This window comes from Harpia harpyja, chromosome 18 (genome assembly GCF_026419915.1).
Source record: "Harpia harpyja isolate bHarHar1 chromosome 18, bHarHar1 primary haplotype, whole genome shotgun sequence".
In the NCBI taxonomy this organism is placed as follows: domain Eukaryota; kingdom Metazoa; phylum Chordata; class Aves; order Accipitriformes; family Accipitridae; genus Harpia; species Harpia harpyja.
Window position 1 is genome coordinate 24,042,314 of NC_068957.1, and position 22,686 is coordinate 24,064,999.

Here is a 22,686-nt window from a genome sequence, read left to right on the forward strand (position 1 = left end):
ATCGTGCTTAATATTAAAATGGGCAAGTCAAGTCACGGCACACGTAGGTGTTGTGTCCAGCACTGCCTAAAGCTGAGGTGTGACATACACCCCTAGCTGGAGAACAAGCGCTGGACCACCGATGCCTCCTCTCCCTGCTGCACCCATATGAGTGGGTCTGCAGCAGCTCCTGCTCCGCAGGTGCTGATGGAGATGGGACACGGACCCCCAAGCACCCATCCTCATCCTGGTGCCCTGAGCACCGGCATGACCCATCCTGTTCCTCCAGCTTCTACCTTTTTCCTCCACCTATCTGCAAGGGTCATCCTGCAGCAAGGAAGCCCGGTCCTGGAGTTGGGAGCATCCTCTCTTTGTCCAGCCACGGGCAATCCACTTGAAGAAGCATGCTCTGATCGACTGCGTGGTTCAGGGTGGCATCCTGTAACCTAGTAACAGCAAAGCTGGGTGCCTTTCATTATTTTTAATGCTTGCAGAATGATTTATTAATATGTATTTTATAAATGTATTCTAACATCTAGTGTGCATCAGAGAAGAGTATTACAACTGTTATCAGGCAAATCAAACAGACAGTGCTGAGCGTGTTTAAAGTAGTACAGCACGATGTAATGGTTGCATTAATGGCAAGCGATAGCATTTGTAGTCTGAGACTTAAATATATGATGATTTCCATGAAATCATTGTATTCTGCATTTTGAGGGTTTTAGGAAGAAATTACAGACTTAAATTAACACTTGGTCATTATTCTTCTATCATGTGGTCTTATGACTTCATGAGGATTAGTGAGATGGTGGTTATATATCTGTATTCACGTGTGCCAATTCAACATTATGGGTATTTACTCCGATTACCCTGCGGGAGAAAATACTTTACGTTATCACAAAATGGTCTTAAGTGGGAAGACTTTGTAACAAAGCCCAGTAGTGCTAATCTGATGAGATGTTGTGATGTGTTAATATGTTCAATAATCAATATTTAATAAGAATTATGGAAATAGCTCTTCTTCATTAAGGGTATTTAGTGATTGTATTTGATTTTGATAATGGTTTGCTAAGCATGTTGGATTACTTGTTTTCTCTTCTGCACTGAATTCAGTTTCCAGGGGAGAGTGAAACCCCCTCAAATCTCGATGAAAAGTTCTTCAAATTAAATCAACAGTCTTCTCTCTGCACTGCATTAGCTCTGATAGGTTTATACAGTTTTTTAAAAATCTTTTTTTTCCATTTTTTGCACTTTTTTTATTTGCTGTAGAGAAAAGATGTTTTAAGTCATGTTTCCCACCTTTAGCGTGGCATTTATTGGTGGTGAGTGACTGAGATGGCTGTTTAACAAAGTTCAGCTTTATTTGTCTTCTACCTGCAAAGCACCTGATAAGTGCTACTGAGAGACGGAAAAGTTCATTCTCTCTAGCAAGGTTACTCTTCTTGATGAGCATTAAAAGATAGCTTTAAGCCATTCACAATTATGACCTTGACTAGGAAAATGTAAGTTAATAAGGCTTCAACAAATTATGGTCTTTTTGGTCGATTTGCCTAGTGAACTGTTAATTGTAAAACTGAAAGACATTATGTTCAGCTTTCTCTATCACATCTTTTGTGTTTTAACAGTGACACTTCATTGAGTGCAATTAACAAAGCCTAGGAGATTTATTAACACACTTCTTCATGGCCAATGATCCATTCCACTTAAGACATAACACTGTAAAATGCACATTATCTCCTTTTGGCACTTACAATAATGCTTCATGAACTAGGAAGGCATATGTTAAAGCAGATAAAATAGCATTATTAGCTGACAAATCTTACAATTTATTAGACAGTTAATTTATCAGCTTAAAAGACACTTAAAACAGCTGTGCATTTAATGTCTTTTTAATGTATCCAGTAAAACTTGCATAATTGCCTGTAGTGCAATTTATTTTTAGCTATGTTGCAAAATGTCTGCATTTACTGTTTACATCTTCTTTAATTTTTCCTGCAAGGCTCATCACATCTAGGCACAAGCCCTAACAACGAGGGCAGATAATCAGATAAAAAGACTTCTTGTACAAATGGCTGCCCATGAATGAACTATTGAAAAGTACACGCTGAGCTGGACCAAAGAGTTTTTGCATTTTATCTCCACCCCAAGGGCAAGAGGGAGAAAAAAAACCAGGGGTGCCTGGTAGGCAGCGTGGTCATGGACTGCCAAGCACGGCACATCAGAGACTGAGGATGTCTGCCTTTACTGGCATTAGCATTTGGAGCCCATTCGGAGCCACATGTCTGGGGTGTAAACTAACAAGGCTCCAAGACTGCATTAACAGAGGTGTTTCATTTTATAATTAAGGTAACTGCTCCCTGCAGATCAATTGTAGCAGACCTAAGTACTCTCTGTGAAGAAAGTGTTGGAGAGGATACACATTTAATGACTCCGATGCATAAATTGGCTGTGTTTGTTTATTGCTCTCTAATTTAATGGAACCTTTTGTTAAATCTTTCTGGCTTTTTTTTTTTAAGATACTGCTAGTAATGATTTCTGTGGGAACAAAGGGTGTTGCTTATTAAAATAAAAAGTCAAACATTGCCGTTTCCATTAATTAAAAGTCAGATTAGCTTAATCTTTTTATAAATATTGGATATAATCTATTTACAGAGTGAAATCAGATCTGCAGATGCTGGCACGTGGAGTAGAAGTGCAGTGCTCCTTGCTTTGCAGAAATCCAGTAAGGGTGGCAGAGGTTAGACCTGTGCCTGCAGCTGGGCTCCTGAAACAAAGCAGGAGGGAGGTTTACAAAATGTGAGGAGTACAGGGATATAGGTAACTTCTCTGCAGTAATAGATGACTCCTGCAAAAGGGAAAAAAAAAAAGCTTTTTCTGGAGAGTTTCCAGATTCAGGAGTCTGAAAGTAGCCAGGTCTCCAAATGCCCAGAGACTGAAAATGCATAGAATCCATCAGTGTGGGCTGTGCACAAAAGAAAAAGTAAATAAAAGGAACATAACACTGCTTTGGGAAGGGGTGAAAGAAAAGAGGTCAGATTTTCATCATGCAGGGCAGTCTTAATGGTACAAGAATCAGAGAATCTAAGGCTCAATCCTCCTAAAATCCTTTCATCATGTCAGGATGACCTTTGTTGTTCCTTCTAGATGTAGTTATCCATTCAGAATTACTGCATTCGATACGAGTTTACAGAAGTATTGAGTATCTTCAGTGGCAGCATTATAATCCTAGTTAGCCTGTAAATTACTATCAAAAACTTTTCCCATAAATGACTTGCATAGTAGCCTGGCAATATGATAAATTGTCCAAATGAGTGGATGGGAGAAAAATGGATGAATTATTGAAGTCAAGACTAACAGAGGCATGTGGATACCTATATTCATTACAAGAAAATCTTTTGTATTACATTTAATTAAACCTAAACATGTAATAGTGCATTATTCATGCAGAGATAGTCATCTAATGAGAGCTGCTTCACTGTTTGATTAGTGCAGCATTGTTGACTATTTTATTGCTGTACAGTAAATTGTTGGAGAGTGGTCTTTTTCCCAATTACAGCTGAACTCTGACTACGTCAGGTTTCTGGTGAGGAGTAACCTGGTTGGCAGCTGATAATTCTGAAGTTACAGATCTTTTTATGAGAGATTTTAAAGGCTACCACTGCAGAAATAAGGTGCTCTTAAAATTCTCCCTCATCTCTGCTTTCTAGCAGGACATCATCCTCCGGTTCATGTTCTCCCAATTTGTCATTAAAAATTTAATTTCCATTTATTTAAAGGTAAAATATATTGGGCAGGAAACTACCAGAAACATCTGTTCTTATTTAGGCTAGCACCAAAGTAGAGCAATGCTGTAGCTGAAGAACAGCTTCAGATTTAAAGTAGTATCTTCTTATGAAGAGTCAAATCTAACCTTTGAAACCTTGCTTAGGCATAATCCACCTTGTTACAGTGATAACTTCACTAGCCTGTAAAATAATTATCTCGTTTTGTGAGCAGCTTAAATATAAGCTCATCTGTAACCACAAACACTTGAGAACCTTTTCATATTCTGTGTTAGAAAGCTTTCGGACGTGGAAAGAGGACGATTCATTGCAAAATGATGGGTTGAAAGTACAGTTTTTCTCATCTGGACTGTTTTCTGTTATTTAATAAACAGTAATTTTATAAAAAGATAAAAGTTCCAAAACCGGGAATCTAAAGTAGTAATTTTTAATCACTAAAGAAGTTAATTTTTTGTCAAAACTTTGAGACCCCTTCTCTCCAAACCTGGTGGGTCCTTAGGAAGATGGTTTATAAGTAAGTCTGGCTGTGGGGTCTAACTCCCCAAGTCCCCAACACAGAGCATATGGCTTGAGGAGTAACCTCTCCTCAATGGCTTGTTTCTATCTCACGAACTATGAACATGTGTGGGAAAAGCATGTGTTGGCTCAAATTTAGACTTTTCTACAGACCTGTGCAGCCCCTGTCATTTGAGAGGTAAAACGTCAACGTAATTTGTAGAAAGCTCATCTTGACATCAGAGCACGGAAAAACTTGATATGTGCTTCTGACCAGTAGGGCAATTGAAGGAGGTGAGGAGCTGGAGGCAACGGGCCTTTCCCCTGTTCTGTAATTCCACCAGATTACTCTTTCTTGTCTTTCCTACGTGGGACCATGCAACTTGGAGAGTTTCAGGAAAAAATAATAATAATCTGGAAATAGGTTAATAGTTCCTCCCTGGGGTTATTGGTATATTTAAACGACTAAAACTTTAGTTCCTTTTTACGTGGGGCAGTTCACTGACATAAGCTAATTAAAGACCTTGTGTCAGAGCCTGAAAATAGTTGGTTTCACTGTCTTCTAATAATGTTTCATTTGAGATTACTTATTAGAAAAATATTGTTTAATTTCAAGGCTATTATGTCACACCTTCCTGTCTTATTAGGTGGGATTCGTCTCCCCTGTTGTGTGAAATACCTCTCCCTGGCAGTGTTCTCTTAGCAGTAATCTTCATAAAAGTCTATTTTTAAAAACCCACATTTGAGCAGACATTGCTAGTTTTATAAGAAACCGGTCTGGTGGTGTGGGGAGTGGTCTGAGGGAAGCAGGGGTGTGTGTGAATCCCTGTCGGTGCTGGAGTCTTTTGGGGAAAACATCACTGAGGACCGGTGATGCTCTGAGCCCACCGCGTGGGATTCTCCAGAGCGTTAGTTACTCGTACGGCTCTGCTTGCACTAAAGACCTGAGGAAAGAAAAAGAAGCAGCTCTTCCCATGGGTTTCACAGGGAGCAATTAGAAAACCATATCTAGTGAGCCTCCCTTACAAAATCACTTCAAGCATGTTATACAGAAGAGCATATATCTCGTTCCATCTTCTAAAATAGTAAATAAACTTCCATCCTTTTTTCTACTTGTTTGTGAATAACCTGCCCTCATAGAAGATGAACCTGTAGTTACAACTAGTTTTGGATCATGTTGTTTTTCCCCCCGAGCATCAGAAACCAGATGTTTTCAGTGAAAAGGAAATTAATGGCCTAAGTAATGAATATATTGAAGCACTGTAGCCAGAGTCCATCTGCTGCTTTAGGCGCTGCTATTAAGGACTCAGGATCAGACCCTCTTTTAATTTTTGGAGTGTATTTGATATATATTTTGTAAACGTGAATGAAAGAAAGATTAGCCTACTCTGTGGGTAGCTGTTAACTTCCATCTTTAACAGGAGCAAGGAATGACCTAGAGGGCATTGCACCAGCTGGGAATAGCCGGAGAAGCCGTAAGGACCCCAGCCCTCTGCAGCAGCTCCTCGGTGTCCTGACCCATCCCTCCAGCCGAGGGGGGACCCACGGCAGGTCCCTCACCAGACCACGTCTGCCAGCCCGTGTTCCAGCAGCGTCCGCCCAGGGAACGCTGCGAGCCCTCAAACTTTATTGCCAAGAATGTTCGTTTTGTTATGACCCAACAGGAAGCTGTAATGACCGTTTCAGAGCATCCCGACAATAATATTTTATATAAAAAGCTGTGTGGGCAGACACCTAGGGAGGGAGAGGCACTGTAGTAGAAAATGACCACAAAGTCTTAATATGCTTTCCTGGAAGCTTTTTCTTTTAAGATTTTATTATTATTATTATTACTACTACTACTACTATACCTGGAATTTCCCACAGAAAGGAAGGATCTTTCCAAAGTTCAAAGATGGTGATGCCTTGACAAGTAAAGGTCTTTGCACCCGGTCTTGTATTCTGGCAGCTTGAGTGCTTCACTGAAGACTGGTTCTTTCAGATGTACTACATCCATGACTTGATTCAATCACTCTGATTTCAAGTCCAGTGAAAATTCGCACTTTAAACCTTGGAATTCACCTCTTTACTGTTCCTCTTCTGTCCTTGCTTTTACAGCATGCCCAAATCCTTGCCACTGACATAGCCAGTCCAGTAGATATATTGGGAAAAGGCTTTTGTTCAGGATCATTGTAGTCTTTGGTAAGGAAGGATTTGCCCATCCTTTCTGAATCATCCACCTGCAGAATTTCTATGCCTCTTCTCCCCAGTGATTTCCTTCATTTAAGGTTCTTAATGGAGGTCTTTCTCGTTTCATCCCCTTATGCTATTTCATTGATGGCCTAATGTTTTACCATGGTAAACAGTATCAAAGCGTGGGAAAAAATACTACATTGAAGGATGAGGTTTGGACCAAGAAAAATATCCATGTGAGAAAATCTCCTAAGAAAAATACTCATTTGAAAATGCAGCCTCTGTAGCAGAATATTTTTAGCATTAGTTTTTTGTATAAATTATTTAATCTGTATATACTGAGTTGTAAAGGTACTTATATTTAGAAATATTAAGTTTGCAGCCTGTACTCTCTGGGCTCAGGACTGGATACCAATGCACACACAGTATACTGGGGATTTTGGGCCATTTAATTATGGCTATCCCCAACTTTCTTTGAGACAATGAGGAAGACTGTTTTGGGAGGTAAATAAAACCCTGTTTTTTACAATTAAAAATATTCCTGATCCAGTTATTTGCATCCAATGACTGATGGATTTGCATTTTGCATTCTTTTTCAGCACATGCATGCGACAGACAAAATAACTTGTTATATTCTATAGTGTCATTAATTTTCCCATCATAATGAAATATCACGTCAAACTTGATGTCAATGACACACAAAACTTTGGACCATCCAGCCCTATACTGCTGGAGTCCAAAATATCTACATAATGACTTAAAAGCCCTTCCAAGTTGCAGTACTGCAACTAAGTATAGGTCAGACCAGTCAGAAGTTCGACTTTCTGCCATTCTGCAACAAACCTAGAAATGGACCTTTATTTGCTGAAAGTTTGTGATATCTTCACACAGATGCAATATTAAAGGAACAGCAGGATCAAGGATAAAAATAATTTTTTGTTCATTTTAATCCTGTGAGTTAAAGATTGTTGCTTATAGAGATCGGCAAAAATAAATACTTTTAGTGGGCTGGGAGAGAAATCTGTAAAACACACGCAGGTATAAATGTAAATTGAGAATTTTAATGTATATACTGTTTATTTATATTTTGAAAACAGCAGGGGGTCTGCCTGGGTAAGGAACTGGGTGCTCTAGAGAGTGGGAAAAGATGTACAGTAATTCTTCAAAGTTTTGGTGGTTTGAAAGTCACAGGAAGGGAAGAGGTCTGCCTCCTACGGAGAGAAAATATTTTCTTGCACCAGGTCAGTGATCTTCAAATGAGAAAAAAAAAAAACAAACCACAAAAAAACCCAACCCAAAACCTTAAGTAGGTTTAGACATATTAGAGTGTAACATCTCCTAAGAAATCGCTTCAGAGAATTGGCCCAGTGGTCTGAGTCAACAATGTGCTTTTATACAGCTGCGGACATGGTGATGATGCTGGAAGAGCCTGTTTGGACTGCTGAATAAGCCTGCAGTCGTGGAAATATTAATCTATAGACTTGTAATTGTGGAAACATTCCCAATCTGCAGAATCCAGTCATGAAATCAAGGTGATACAATGACATAAGCCAGTGGGGTATTATAAAAAGTGCGAATTTAAGCTGGATAATTTAAGCTCTCATTCATGCTCTTGTACCTTTCCCCTGACCCCAGTTTTGTTCAATTGGTACTAGTGTGTCAGCCTGGATTTTCAGTCCATTTAATCATCTGCGTCTACCTTTCCCCTTGTTTGTTTCTATCTCCACGCTAAAAAGACTGCTTCTAACATGTTATTGAATAAGGCAGTGCTCTGTATGCTGCAGAGCACTTTCCCTTAGTGGTGATAAAACGGTGATAAAAACGAAAAGTGACACTTCAAACGCAAGCCTGCTTTTGAGCTGCAGTGCATATTGCTTTTTCTCTCCCAAACACAACTCCTTATTTTTTCCTCTCAACAACGGATCATCTTGAAAGGGAATAAGGATGGGCATATGGTATGGCAAGTCTTCCCAATATCTAGCTCGACAAGCTACAAAAATGATGTGACCCATCAACGTATTTGAGCCTATGGTACTGCAGAAGCTACTAATAATTAGAGTATTTTCTCTGCTAGAACGGTTGCCACCTCTGCTGTTTCTGTGGGTTGGACTCGCCAGTATCCTGCAGCTACTTTGTGGGGATGCAGAGTAATGCTAAACTTGGACTTACCTCTTTTTTGGGTTTGCAGCAGCTTTGCATCACCAGAAGAGCTTGGTTTCAGGTGCATCTGCCCCCCACCTCCCCTCCCACCCTCTCTCTGATGGCCTAAACCAGAATGAGTTGCTACATTAATTATTCTCTCCTTTTAATTAATTAAAGAGGCTCAGAACGTGGATGTGCTGAAGTCTGGCCGTGGGGATGGTTGGGAGAAAAAATACAGGCTGAGAGAAATCTCCCTTGGGAGGCTCAGGAGAGCTGCCCTGCTGTAATACCGCTGAAACCGGCACCGTGCCGGCGAGCTGGTGGCTCTTTACGCTGACTTGGCTCCGTTTTCTGTACAGAGCTTCTCCAAAGCCTGATTTTAACCTCGCTCATCTTTTTCTTTCCTTCCTTCTACTTATTAAGCTTTTTGATTGTCTAGTAGTTTGTATTTGAAAGAAGAAAATGCTGCTTTGCTTCCCATTCTCTCCCCTCCACTCCTAAACCTGGGGATCGTAAAGCGATGCTGGGAGGTGATGGAAAAAGCACTGTCCCCTGTAATTTATTTCGAAGCTAGTCCTCTCCTTAATTTCTGTTTGCTCTTAAAACATTTTTCCAAGATGCCTCTACTGCTTTTCTGAAGCCTGGGGGCAGGGCAGGCTCTTGGTGCTGCTGCGGGCTTGGCAGCATCCATTTTTAAACACTGTTCTTTAAGGATGCTGTGCAGGAATCGGAGCTCTGAAGAGGACCAAAAAATGATGAAAGATTCAGAAACAGTGGGTTGGAGACAGGGCTGAATGAGCTGGGTTTGTTGGGCAGAAAAGTCAATATCTCTTTCTCTCTGTTGGGCTTAGGAAAAGAAGAAATTAGCTTGCTTTTCAGCAAAGATTTTGGATAAAAAGGCTAGTTAAATATTAAGACAGCCCTGCTAGGAAGGTTACAGATCCTCTTTTTGGTGAGTTTTTGCGAACAGGCTTGTCAAAGTCCTGCTGGGAATAATGTAGGTGAACTCAGTCCCCCTCGGAGAGCAGGGACATTAACTCAAGTTTCCTACCACCTTTCTCTGCTTCTAATGCCTACGTAAACGCGGGAACGTAAAAATATTGCCTTTTTCCACACAGGGCTGTGAAAAAAGTATGTATGATATGGTTAATATTTTATCACTGCTCTGAGCTATAAAAAAATTGGCACTGCTTCCAAAGTTGTTGCAGAAAGGATGGATAATTTATAAGAAAAATGTGGGGACGATCCCGTCTCCTGTTTTTAAAACCTGGCAGTTTGAAATTATGACACATGGATAAAAAGTGCCTATTTTTATTTACGGGGTGGTAAAGTTGATGAGTACACATGTACAGTTGTCACAATAACCTTGCAGAAAACTTCATTAATGTGTAAATCCAATAGAAGTGTCCAAAGATTTTCTTCTTGTGTATTGGGCACTTAATGCAATGACAGCCCATGGCAAGTAAAAATGCAAATAATTTTTGAGTGCTAAATGACATTTAAGTATGGTGATTGATACCTGGCTACGTAGAGGTCTTATAATAAATGCCCAGATGTTTTTTAAAAATTTAACATTGAGAGTGCTGTATTTGCCGTGGTTTATTGCAGTTGGCCTCTGTTTCCGTTGGATACCTCGGTACATGTCCCCTCCTTGGCCCTCTACTACAACAGCCCTTTTTATGCCCACAGCTCACCCCACTGCATCTACCTGAATATCCCAGTAGCTTGAGGTGAGAAAAGAGAGTGTGATTTTTTTTTTTTAGTTCTGTCATAACCTTAATGCAGATTTTAAACTGAATTTTGCATTTCATGATTTGTTCTTCCCACACGCACACACACGCACATATTCCCACTCCCCCTCAATGAGGTAATTGCATGACAACTAGATTAATATCTTTTACATACTTATTAAACTCAATAAGTGGTCCTGCGCAAACAATTGATATTTAATTACCATATTATCATCCTACTAAATTTTAATTACTATTCATTTAAAATACCTCATATGTTATCATTCATGTTAATGTGGATTTGTTTCTCTGTAAATGTTTCTCTGTAAATCCTAACTTTAAGTTGAACTAACCTGCAAAGTAATTTGGATTTCTCAAGGTAATAGTATGTTTAATGCAGGTCCAAGGCATTGCAATACACTATAGAAAGGGAAAATGCAACCACCAGTCAGTATTGGTCGTGTTAAAGAGCATATGCTTTTGTACCAGAATTCAGAAAAGGTTGAATGACTTACCTTTCAAATCACCTTGTAATGTAATTTCAGTTTAAAAGATCTTAAGCCAGGAGAAATTAATATTTAGCAGCTGACAATAAGCTGATTGTTAAGAAGCAGAACACTTCCAAACTTGGCGAGGAACGTGAAAAAAGACTAAAATCACAATCCTATGGTAAACTTGCCTCTTCCACTGATCATTGTTTTTACCTCTGACAAGTATCAATTTTCTAGATCTCATCCATGAGTCACCTAATCACTCCTCAGAGAAAGGAAAATACATGATAATTTTTGTAGTGAAAAAACAACCACCTCTGATGGGTAAAATCATCACACCTTGTCAGTTCCTGCAGCGGGAGGCAGAGATGGGGGTCTCATGATCAGATTCGGTTAGATCTCTTTGGTTTTGGAATTTATTGATCGAGGATATTTAAAATGAAAGGGGATTATTTTCTATATTTCTATATATAAGATCTGGCGCAGTTGTTGATGACTCTACCGAGGAAGGTCATATTCTCTGAATCAGAGCACTTTGCTCAGCTCCTTCTCGCTGTTATGTTCATTGAAATTAAATCTCTTCAGATAGCTCTTCAAATCCATTGTGCTTTTCACAACCAGGCGTGTGAAACTATTAATATCTGTACTCCGGCAGTAAGATTTCCCAAATTTCTGCAGCATCTCTCTTTTTCTGCTCGTTTTTGCAGTTTCTATAGGTGGTACTTAATCCTATCTGTTTCTTTTCATTGTGGAAAAACTGAGATTCAGCTCGGTTCTTATAAAAATCATAAATTTATAAGGTCGTCTTTTCCACCGAAAACATATATTATAAGAAGGAAGTTTAGTAACAGCTTGGAAAAAGCTTCTTCCACGTGGTTTGGTAGTTTGAGGGGATTCAGTTTTGTGGGGGTATTTTTGTTGTTGTTGCTTAGTTATCTTCTAGAAAAGTTCATGTAAAGGATCGCCCTTCTTGTATCAATATGCTAAAAAGATATTTAGGGTTTTTTTTACTGCAACCAGGAGATTTTTCTTAGGCAATTAATTGTGTGACTCAGTCCCATAAGCTCCTGTAATGACTTTATAGCCTGTCAGTGATATATAACCTATTGACTTTCCTTTGGTTATAGGACTATTACTTTCCTGATTGATTTAATCATTTCATGCTACCTTTATCTATCTCCTTGCTTTTATGAAACTCTATTGACTAGCCAATCTTTTAAGGACTGATCCAAGGGCAAGTGAAATCAAGGGGAAGACATGGTAGCCCTCAGAGCTGTCTCTTGGATCTTGCTCCTGCATGAGGTGGATTTTATTCATGGATCAATTCCCAAATAAACCTCTCAGTATGATAAAATAATAATTATATATGTTTCTATTGGTATATTTATCATAATGGAGAACAGGCAATTTTCCCTGTTCACAAAACACCAAAAATTGGGTTTCTGTGGGAATTATTGCTTTACTAATTACACCAGGTTTTCTTCATATTTTATTCCAGCAAACAGCCCCATTCCCTTCAGGTGAGCTTATTTGCATGAATTGTGATGTCTCTGGACTGGCATTTCTATAAATCAGTGAGAAATACTGAGTTGTTTCTAGCTTGTGTATAATGGGCGTAATAGAGCCTTAATTTTCTTAGAAATATTTAGTATGCAAACACTTTCACGAGACCAATTTTCTTATTGGAATGAAATTTATACAATATATTAGTGGTAGGAACTATCGAACTAAAATGTTTAAACCAGTGCTGGACTTTAGAGGAAATTAATCAGGCGACAATGAAGATATCTGCTGGGTAGAGCCTCGGCGCGCTCGGGAGCCGCGGTGAAATCCAAGCCACACTGCTATTGCGTTCATTTGGCCTGAATGACAGAAAAGACAAATTTACTGACCTGGGCTCCGCTGTGCTTAGACCCCACATATTGTAATTTTTATAACACATATTCACTATAGCACTTTAACTAAGAGAGTTTGTGTATTAAATGATGTTAGATTACGATATTTAATGGCTTATAGGATATAGCTAGTACCCGGGAGGCTAATTTGTTTGCATTAGTTGGACGGGTCAACTGCTTCAAACATGCAGATTATAGAACTACTGGTAGATTGCATTACACAATTTAAATAAATAGTAGCAATTTGTCAATGTCATCTTAGCTTCAACATTTCCCTTTTAAACCCCAGGAAATAGTAGTTCCAATTAAATTGACCTTTTCTTTTCTGCATCTTCATGTTATTAGTAGATAATGCTTAGTCTTTTAGCAAGTGAAAAAAAAAAATGGAAATGAAAATACTTCCAAAGCAATGATGCACTTGTAGTAAACTTTCCAAACAAAAATTACCTTTTTTATAAACAAATGAATCAAATTTAGCCACCCAGTAAATTTTACAAGTCAGATATACATGTATATGTCAGTAATAGATTAAGACACACGAATCGCTGTATCTCAGTGATTAGGTCTTTGGCTTCAGGGGACAATTGCAGGTTCTTGTCTCTGTAAAGCTTTAAGTCGTACTATTCATTTTTGGAGACAAAGCAGCAAAAAATACATAACGGCTGAACCGTCCATACATGAACTACTCTCAGCAAATCCTAGACTTCTGGAATGCGAACTTGCTTTTGGGAGTTGGGTGTAGGTGTCTACTTAGTCTCGTAGCATTAAATGAATTGGATCTGAAAACCTGGACCCGGATGTCTTACAGTAAAATGGCAATGGTGAAATACTTACCTTGTCATGTGATGTAGAAGAGAGTGGCTACAACCGTCACCCATGCAGTAATACTGTGCAATGCATGTTTTCCTATGTCCGTGTGCATAAAAAAGCGTTTTAATTCTTTGATGTCCTCCTGACAAACATCAGCAATAAGCCTGATAGATCGGAATTTGCTCCAGTTTTGGTAATGCAGATAGTTTTGAAGACACGATAGCCCGAGGCTTTGGGGCAAAAAAGAGGAAGATACCTAAAGCTTTCTCAGTGCCTTAGGTGAGATACTGGGACAGCAACTCTAGTACAGCTGTATCCTGGTGGTCTTTAGCTGTGAAAAGGAATAGCTCTTTGTAAGCTAGAGCATCTCAAAACTTCAGGTTTTGCTGAAAGGGTTGGATTATTTTTAGTTGCTCAGGCTGAAAAGTGTTTTTGAGCTACTTTTCTTGCACGAGCAGTTTGTCACTGAAGCAAGCACAAGCAAAATGTGGAAATGCGGAAAAAAAATTATTTTTTAAGGAAGATGCCAATCATCTCTGGAGAAATCCTAAAAAAAAAAAAAAAAAAAAAAACCCAAAAAACCAAAAAAACCCACCCAAAAAACAACTTCCCGAAAAACCAGCTGCACTGTTGTTCACCCATTTTCAGTGCTGTGAACAGAACGGCAATTCTCATGAGAAAATCCAGATTCAAACTCATCTCAGTTATCAATTGCTTTACTGATCTGCTTTATTGGATAATACATCTGTTTTCTAATACTTTTGGGCACTGTGCTAGGCAGCTCTCACTTACTCTGTGGCTTTGCTTTTGCATCAGTTAGCTTTGCATAATCTTGGCATTGGGGTTGATAGGTTTCCATCCATTTCTCATTCCATGTAACAATAGATCCTAGAATCAGAAATGAGCCAATTTCTTGTGCTACCCTTTATCACACCTTCTGTTTATGTGATACTTTCTTTTCATAGTGTCAGAGGCACCCAGCAAAGTTCCTTCTTACACATCAGCAGCTTTTCGAAGGTTACAATAGCATTGACTTTATATGCTCACCTACTAATTAAAAGGACTTTTTTGTCTTCTGAACACGTAGAATTAGCACATTCCAAGGCTGAATGGTACAAGCACAGAGCACAGGATATTTAAAGTTTCACTTTATTTAGTATTCAGTGTATATCATTCAGCAACCACCATTTGAAAAGAGGCCAGAAAGTAATTTTAACAATATCACATGTGAGAAAATGATTCAAAGTTTTGGAGAGAGAGAGAATTCTGTAATCTCTGTGATCTAAAACTGAACAAAGGACGTGACCTAACATATTAAATACAAGAAAAACAGATTCCCGTTACTTTCATTTCTGACTCCTCAGAAAGCAGGCACAGCAGGCATGGATCTAAACTCACGGTATTATAACATCATTAAGCTGAGTAGCTGATCCTCAGCAATGCAAAATTGTCCAGCAAATGGGTGCAAGTAAAGGGGCTGACCTCCCCCTTCCCACTTTTGACTTGAGGGACTCCCCATTTGGCTGATCCCCAGGCACAAGATAGCGGTGTAAGGACTGTCCAGGCTTCTGACGTGTTTCTGTGGCTCTGAGATGTCCAAAGAGCAGCTAGCTTTTGCTGGGAGAAAAAAAAAAGAGAGGTGAAGGACAATCACTTCTGGATTGTTTTTTTTCTTAAATGCAAATATAGCCAATCAGAAAAATGCAAATTTGCAATTTGAGAAGACAACTGCTAACAAATATTTTAAGGTTATTTGGAGAATTTTTGCTTGCATGTTCTTAATGTACTGTTTAACATTGAAGATGATGCTGCATCTCTTCTTAGCGTCTTCACATATGCTATTTCATCAAGTACACTCCATGTATTTTAATCCAGATACTAAAATGCAGTAGTAATTTTTTGTTGTTTGTTTGCTTTTGCATTTTTTGTGGATTTCACAAATTTGTCATTTGTGATCAATCAGTGCTTTTTTAACTTTCAGAGTAGTAGCCACATAGTTCTTTTCAAAGGACAAGAAGACGGTAATAACTTTAGGGAGGCCAATCCTGACTGTTTCTGAGTATTGTCGGTCTTTGGCTGGTGAGTGCTTCATAGGAATATTCAAGGATTCCACAAACACAAGGTGGCAAAACTGTGCCTTACTGAAGAATTTATTATCCTTTTTTGTTTCTTTTTTTTTTTTTAACTAGCTGGCATGCTTCAGATGAAAAGTTTGTTCATTTCTGCTGTTATCTGAAAAATTTGAGTCGAGAGCTTGAGCGTGTAACCGACAGATAATCAATGCCACGTCCCTTTTAAGTGGCTGCCGTGGCTGGTGGGTATCAATAGCAGACTTTTAGGGCTGACACTTTCTTCATTTACACGTGCAGTGTATGGACCTCATCTATTCCTAGGTACGACATGGTTTGCGTCAGTGCGAACTGTAGACTTCAGCAGAGACAGATCTGATTTGTAGTGGAATTAGTTAGCAGAGAACCAGGTCCTTACGTATACAACAACAGTTTCATGCCACTCCACTGCTGTCAGTATTCATTGCCAAAGAACTATATCCTTTTATTATCAGCTGGCAACAAAACGAGAGAGATGCGTACTACAGAGCAAAATAAGTCAGAACCAATTAACATTTGTACCGTTTGCTGTTCTCTAAGAATCGTTTAAGGATAATTCTGGAAATTCCAGGGTTGCAGGTTATCTGCAGTGTATTCTCCCTTATTAACCATAGGCAACTGAGACTGGAGCAGAGATGTAACCAAAATGAAATAGCAAATACACAAAGGTTAGCCAGCAGATTAAATAAATATGCATTAATTACTCATTTTCCTCAAGTGACTCCATATTGTAACAACACTTGGAAAAAGAAATTCTCTTCTTTTCCCCATTTCTGTAGTTTCTGCATGTCCAGATAAAATAGCACGGCATTGGGTTAGTTACTGAGACTGAATGCTCATAAACCAGAGGTTTTGATCTCTCTGAATCTGTTTGAAAAGGAATTATTTTGGTGCCTTTCTCAGTACGCATGAATGTAATGATTATCACTTCCCTTTAAAGTTCAACCCTGCTGCCAAAGGGAAAGTTTCTCAGTGTAGGGAATGAGTAAACAGTAGCTTTTGGTGGCTACATCACTCTATATAAATGAACTGCTTTAACTGATTCTAAATGCAATTAAATAAAATTATCTATAAATTGGTAGACATAGCCATGACTGCAAATAAAAATTGAGTCTGCTTGAACAGGCTTTCTTCTTTCTGATAAACATCATGATGTCACAGCCTTCAATTTTGTGACTAATGTATGAAGCAATTCCTTCCAGATCAAGACAGATCTTCACACAGGCACACCAGAGCTTTTCCACCTTCTGTTTCAGTGAACAAAAATCACGCTGGAATATGCGTAAGGAACTTTATGAAAGCGCTATATGTGCATTCCTTAAATACTGTTGAGAAAATGTGTGTGTCCACCATAGATCTGCAAATGGACTGTGATATAACGGGCATAAAGTATGTATGGGAATGCAGGACGCATAAAAAGCGTTTGGACAAAGGATGGATCAGACCGTGCAGGGAGTTATTGCAAAAGAAGCAGATTGAGATACTGGTTTTACTCAGTACAATCTAGTCAGAGCTCAAGCGAAAATGATCCCAGGGCTCTCGCATGCCTACTGGATCGAGCTCTCCACCCCAGCACCCCCCCACGCTGTGCCTTGTCCCTGAGTCCCGGGGAAACGACCTGGAGAAGGCATGTTGGAAGACCTAGGGAAGAGGCTCCTGTTAGTAAGACGGGAGACTCTAGGAGTTTTTATACCAGGAATAAGGTTCCTCTGTTAGGTTTTGCTATGCAGAATTTTTAAATTATGCACTAAGAAATTATTCCTAGGGGATGCATATGTCTATATACTGTATGAGTGTGGTTGATGTCTCTTTGGGTGAGAAGGACCTGAAGGAAGACGGCACAGAGCAGGGAACAGCCGAGCTCAGGGAGGCCGACGTGGGTTTAGACGCTAACTCGGGGGACAAGAAGGCTGAATACAAGTTTGTTCTGCTCATAGCGCTCACTGGTACCTGGCACTGTACTCACACAATTTATACTTCTTTTCCTGTTGATAGTCATTGCCAAGGATTGATTTTGGATCTACTGGTTACGTAGGTTTTTGTTACTGTCCTTCCTCTGTATTAAGATGCACTGTAGGGATTCTTTAATGATTATTATTTAACATTTATATTGATTTTTTTTTGAAGAGTGCCTTTAAAAGAATTACTCCTCATCAGCCATGCTGATATAAAAGCATAGTTACTATAATAATGGCCTTTGAATACTGTCCATTAAACTTTGACATTTAAAGTGTTTACTGTGAATACATATTAGGTTTCTCATTAAATACAAGGTCTGGCTTTCTTGATGTGACTCTTAGATTAAATCAGTCTAATCCAAAATAAATACAAAGATGGAGAATTCATAACAAGCCGCCTTGTAGATTCTCTGTGTGTAAAACAGCAACTGTTTTTGTGGCAGAAAGATTTCATTTTAGTGTCTCCTCTTTGGCCCTCAAGAGAAAAAAGAAAAAAATCTATTCATTGTGTATAAAACCTTTTGCACTTTGACATAAGTCCTTCCAGCAGAATCCCTTTTTTTATTGAAACAAACTTAAACCATATTCCATTTCACAAAAGCGAAATGTGCTGAACATGTGCTTTTTAAAATAGAAGCATGTGCATCCACTCTCTACAAGAAGATACTTTCTGAGAGTAGTCTCCTGGGAAGGTCCATTACCCAAAATCCAGCGAGCACAGGAAAAGGGTGAAACAGTATTAGATCAAGCTTTACTAAGCTGGATGGCCCAGGCTGTGGAATAAGTGATATTTAATATGTGCGCTTTGAGGCTCCTGTTGAGTGCCCTGTTTGGTAACCCGGATCAGGATGCTTGTTTAGTGGATAAAAGTGTAACTTTAGAAATTGGCAGGAACTTTCTGTGCTTGGCCACCTGTACTCTCAGCCAGATATGGTGTAAGGAGACTCAGAAAAGCACACTTTTCAAAGTTTGTTCTGTTTCACTTCCTTACAACTGCCAGGTTCAAAGAACCATTTATTTAAAAAAAAAAAAAAAAAAAAGCCTCACTCAGTTCAAAGATGCATTTATAAAGCTCACTAGTCTTTATGATCAAGCTCATACTTTGTCTTCCCGTTACTAAAATAATACTTTTATCCTGCCCTCTTTTTCCCCCTCTCATCTGTTTTGTTATGAAAACATAACTATAATGAAGGTCTCAGGCATTGTATTTTCCAGACAGTGTGATACCATAAGTAACATAAAATGGGATTTTTTTTTTTTTGTGGAGTTTTTGCTGTCAATAATAATTGTATCAAAAATAATGTGAACTCCCACCGAAGCCTGCATAGTCAATCAGCATAAAGTATTAGCACTTCAGGGACACAAAGGCTCTGAGCCTGATAAAAGAGATTGGACTGAGAATTTTGACCTAAGAATATAATAATGTCTTCCAAGATCTCATTATGCCCGTGCCCATTCGAAACCATCTGGGGCCCAGAATAATAAAAGGAGTGGTGTGAATTTATGAACCCATAGATCTAGCCATGCCCCCTTGGATATTGTGTTGGATTAGTAGATTTACTGCTAATCCAAACACTGTGGGCAAAATTATGTCTTTACATCTGCACTGCGGATCTCCGAGAACTGCAGTAAGTTAAACGTTTGAAGGGTTGACAGCAGCTCCCCTGCTTCAGGCACAATCTTCTGGCACCCTGCCACCTTCCCAAAAGTGCAGCTCCTCAGATGCACGTCCTCCACGTCCCGCCGTGGCAGTTCTCCAAAGGGAGATGCTGCCTCGCAAATGAAAGGGGGCCAGCGAGCAAAAAGTCACCGCCACTGCCTGTAACAGGTGGGAGCGGTGTCAGCTCGGTGCAAATAAAGCACAGTTGGCATGGGGAAGATTGATCCGTTGTCTTCAAGTTGCCTCAGGTGCAGAGCCCGAAGAGAAGAGACTCTGTGTTTAATTGGGGGTGTCTTCAGCTAAATAAAATAGTCAGATGCAAATCCTTTTCCTAAGGGGCAGCCATGCGGACTTGTGACCTTTCTTTGAATGATTTGGAGCCCAGAAATCAATGATTACACTAAATCCATAATTATATTCTTTTCATCTGTGGCAGGGTACTGATAGCGTGACAGATGTGAGACCTTGAAAGCATGGAAACTTCAAAGACCGTTGAGATGTGTTAGACACCATGGACATGTGGAGCAGTAAAAAATAAAATTAAAAATAGAAAAAGACTGCTCTACCAGTGCTTTAGGTGATCTCTCTCCTTCACACATATATGTACACACATGTACATGTGCACATGTTTACGCACATGACTTGAGTCCCTGGAGTCCCCAGGGAAGAGGAGTCGGAGTAACTGCTGTAAATCAGCAAGCTTTGGCCGACTAGAAGAATTAAATATTTTAATAGTTGTCTTGTTTTGGCTCAAGAGGCTTCCCAAAGAGAGAAGGGGATAGGCTGGGTTGGGAGACATGGCTGGAGGCACTGCCTGGAATTAAGAAATGTGAATGTCTACCCATATCTCTTATGCTGCTGCCGGGCAACACAGCCAAGCTGGTTTGTTCTTTTAGGAGACGTTTCTCAAAAATATGTTTTTGCCTTTAAGGAAGCAGAACTACACATTATCGTTATTTCTGTGTTTGGTAATAAGATGTTGCAAGAAGAAATACTGGGTCAGCCTGAGGAGGGTTGTTGGCAGGGGACTGTAAGGGACCCTCAGCCTTCACACCGTGGTCCCCAGGTGGAATCTTTCACCTGGGAAAGAACACGCCTGGGGGGCCGTGACCCCAGAGATGCTCCGTGGAGATGCCTACGTGAAAGGTGTAGTTAACCACAGAGCTGTGACAGGTAGTAACTTTTAATTTTATTTCTCTTTTAGACCATGCAGGAAGTGTAAGGGTTCTGGTCTGCTTAGGTACCACGTGAGAGGGGAGGAGGGTGGTTGGTAGCATAAAAGAGACAAGGATTGCAGGGAGACAAAACAACTTGTGTTAGACCAACTACTTCAGAAAACTGGATTTTTGGGTGCATACAGGCTCTTCACTTCTTTGTAACATGTTGTGCTGTGTCTTCTGGCATGGAGAATATCACCTGGCTGTCAGCGCTGCCCTGGCACATCTTTAATTCCAGTACGCGGCACACCAGGTTCCTACAGCTGGTGTAATTTTTGCTGCAAGTATATAAAGTGAGATATGTTGGCTAGGGGGGATTGTGTTGTTTGTACAGGAAAACAAGAAAACAATGACAGAGGTCATTTCAAAAAGTGTTATACCATCTTTTCTGTTGCTGCTTATGGCTTAGGATACATATGCAGAAGAATGCATGAGCAGAAGAACTGCACACGAAGTGGTTGGGGGATTTAAGAGTGAATGAGTGACGTGTTACCTAACTGCCAATGGTGAAGTAAGTCCATGGGTCCAGGTACTCCCTAACTGAGAAGAGGTAAAAGTCACCATGGGTAAAAATCTGTAAAAAAGAAATAGTGTTTCCCATCTATTCCAAATTCGAAATTCTAAATTTTTTTTTTTTTTTTCCATTTAGTGTGGTGCCTCGAAGCCTTTGCAGGTGGAGAACAAATGCTTTAGCAGGGAAAAGGAAATGATGTTCCCAATGTTTCTCTGGTATTTGCAGCTGCGAATGTAGATGAATATCTTACTGTTCATCATACTGGAATAGTTGAGGGGCACAACATGGATATTTTTTATTTATTATAATGTCAATAAATAATAAAACTCTTTAATATTAATCCAAATTATTTATTAATAATGTTTGCTTCTTGAAAAATTCTGTGTGAATTAGAAATTTGGGGAGTACTGTTAGAAATTAATTTGCCTGAACTCTGCATGGTAATATGTCAAAAGCACATGGTAAATGAAATGATTTGTATGTTCCTGGCATTACATGTTACATCGATACTCATAACTAAATGGTGGATCAGGAAACGATGGTATGAAGTACATAGATACGATAAATTGAAGATTTGTAGAGGCTACCATCAATACAAGAAACTTCATAACCATATAATTCACTCTTGTGCAATTTCTTAACATTGAAACGTGCAAATGTAAGTTGAAAGTGACAAGGATCTTGTTTTTTCTGTAAAATTTGGAGCTTTAATATTAGGTTCCTTTTTGAATTCCAGTGTAGAAATCTCAGAAATAAAAAAAGCACATAAAAATGCAGAATCTCCCCAATAATACAAGAATTATTTCATTTCTAAGTCAAGATCAGAAGGCTTATCTCTTTAGCCTGATCCTGAGATCACAAAATACTGGACCGTCACTGATCTCGGAGTCTGAAATGCCTGAGTGATAACCTGAGCTAGTGTTCTCTCTTGGATAAAAAGCCCAGATCTGGAGGAAGCATCCCTTAAGAGGATGAATTTTTTTCATAAATGTTTGTAGTTTGAAGCTCTTTGGGCAGCTCTAAGATCAGAAGTGTCTCATCAGAGATGCATCAACAGGCAGAGTGTAGCACAAGTAGCCAAGTGCACATGGAGTTTCTCTCATACCTGTACAATTTATGGATAACTAGTGAAGCTTTTGAAAATAACCGAATTTGAACACACCAGTAACTCCAGCAGTTTCTCTTCACTCCCCCTGTGCAATCCCCACTCTGAGACAAGCCCTTCCCGTCATCTTTCCCCTTTGCCATTTTTAATATCCACTTACAATTCATTTTCCAAATGATCTTTCATTAGTTTCTCTCCTCGTTTCTTTCCTCTGGTTCTGTTTCTTTGTCGTACCACTCCAACGGCACTGCTTAGCAGGCACGCCGAGCCTTTCTTTTCCTGGTCACCAAAGGAGCATCTTCTGGAAGGCCACTCACATAAAGTCAGCCAAATACTTGCGGAGAATTTAAAGATACCTGGTCAGAGCCAGTTACTTATATCTCTTAGGTCTGTTTCTTCAAGGTAGATTAATTGTTGAAGTGCTTCACCAGTTGCATATGTATTATATAGCCATTTTATCACTTATGTAGACTCCTGTGAAAGGAGTATCATACCCATTCCTCAAAATATTCAAATCTTACCTTTTCTAACACAGGGGGCACCAAGATGAACAAACTAGTTATACATGCATGGAAAGTAGCAAGCTGAAAGTAATTGTGTATTCAGTTTTAATGGAGCTGAATCTCCT

The 22,686-nt window shown here is 39.4% G+C and overlaps 1 long non-coding RNA gene across 6 annotated transcripts in view; it reads left to right on the forward strand.

The window, feature by feature from the left end:
* Positions 1 to 22,686, forward strand: part of LOC128153904 (uncharacterized) — a 108,914-nt gene that overhangs the window by 16,400 nt on the left and 69,828 nt on the right. Inside the window, exon 2 of one of the 6 annotated variants that reach the window (XR_008239148.1) lies at positions 20,849 to 20,950. The exons of the other annotated variants lie outside the window; for them this stretch is intronic. This is a non-coding gene — a long non-coding RNA (uncharacterized LOC128153904). The remainder of the gene's footprint in view (positions 1 to 20,848; positions 20,951 to 22,686) is intronic. 6 annotated transcript variants of the gene reach the window in all.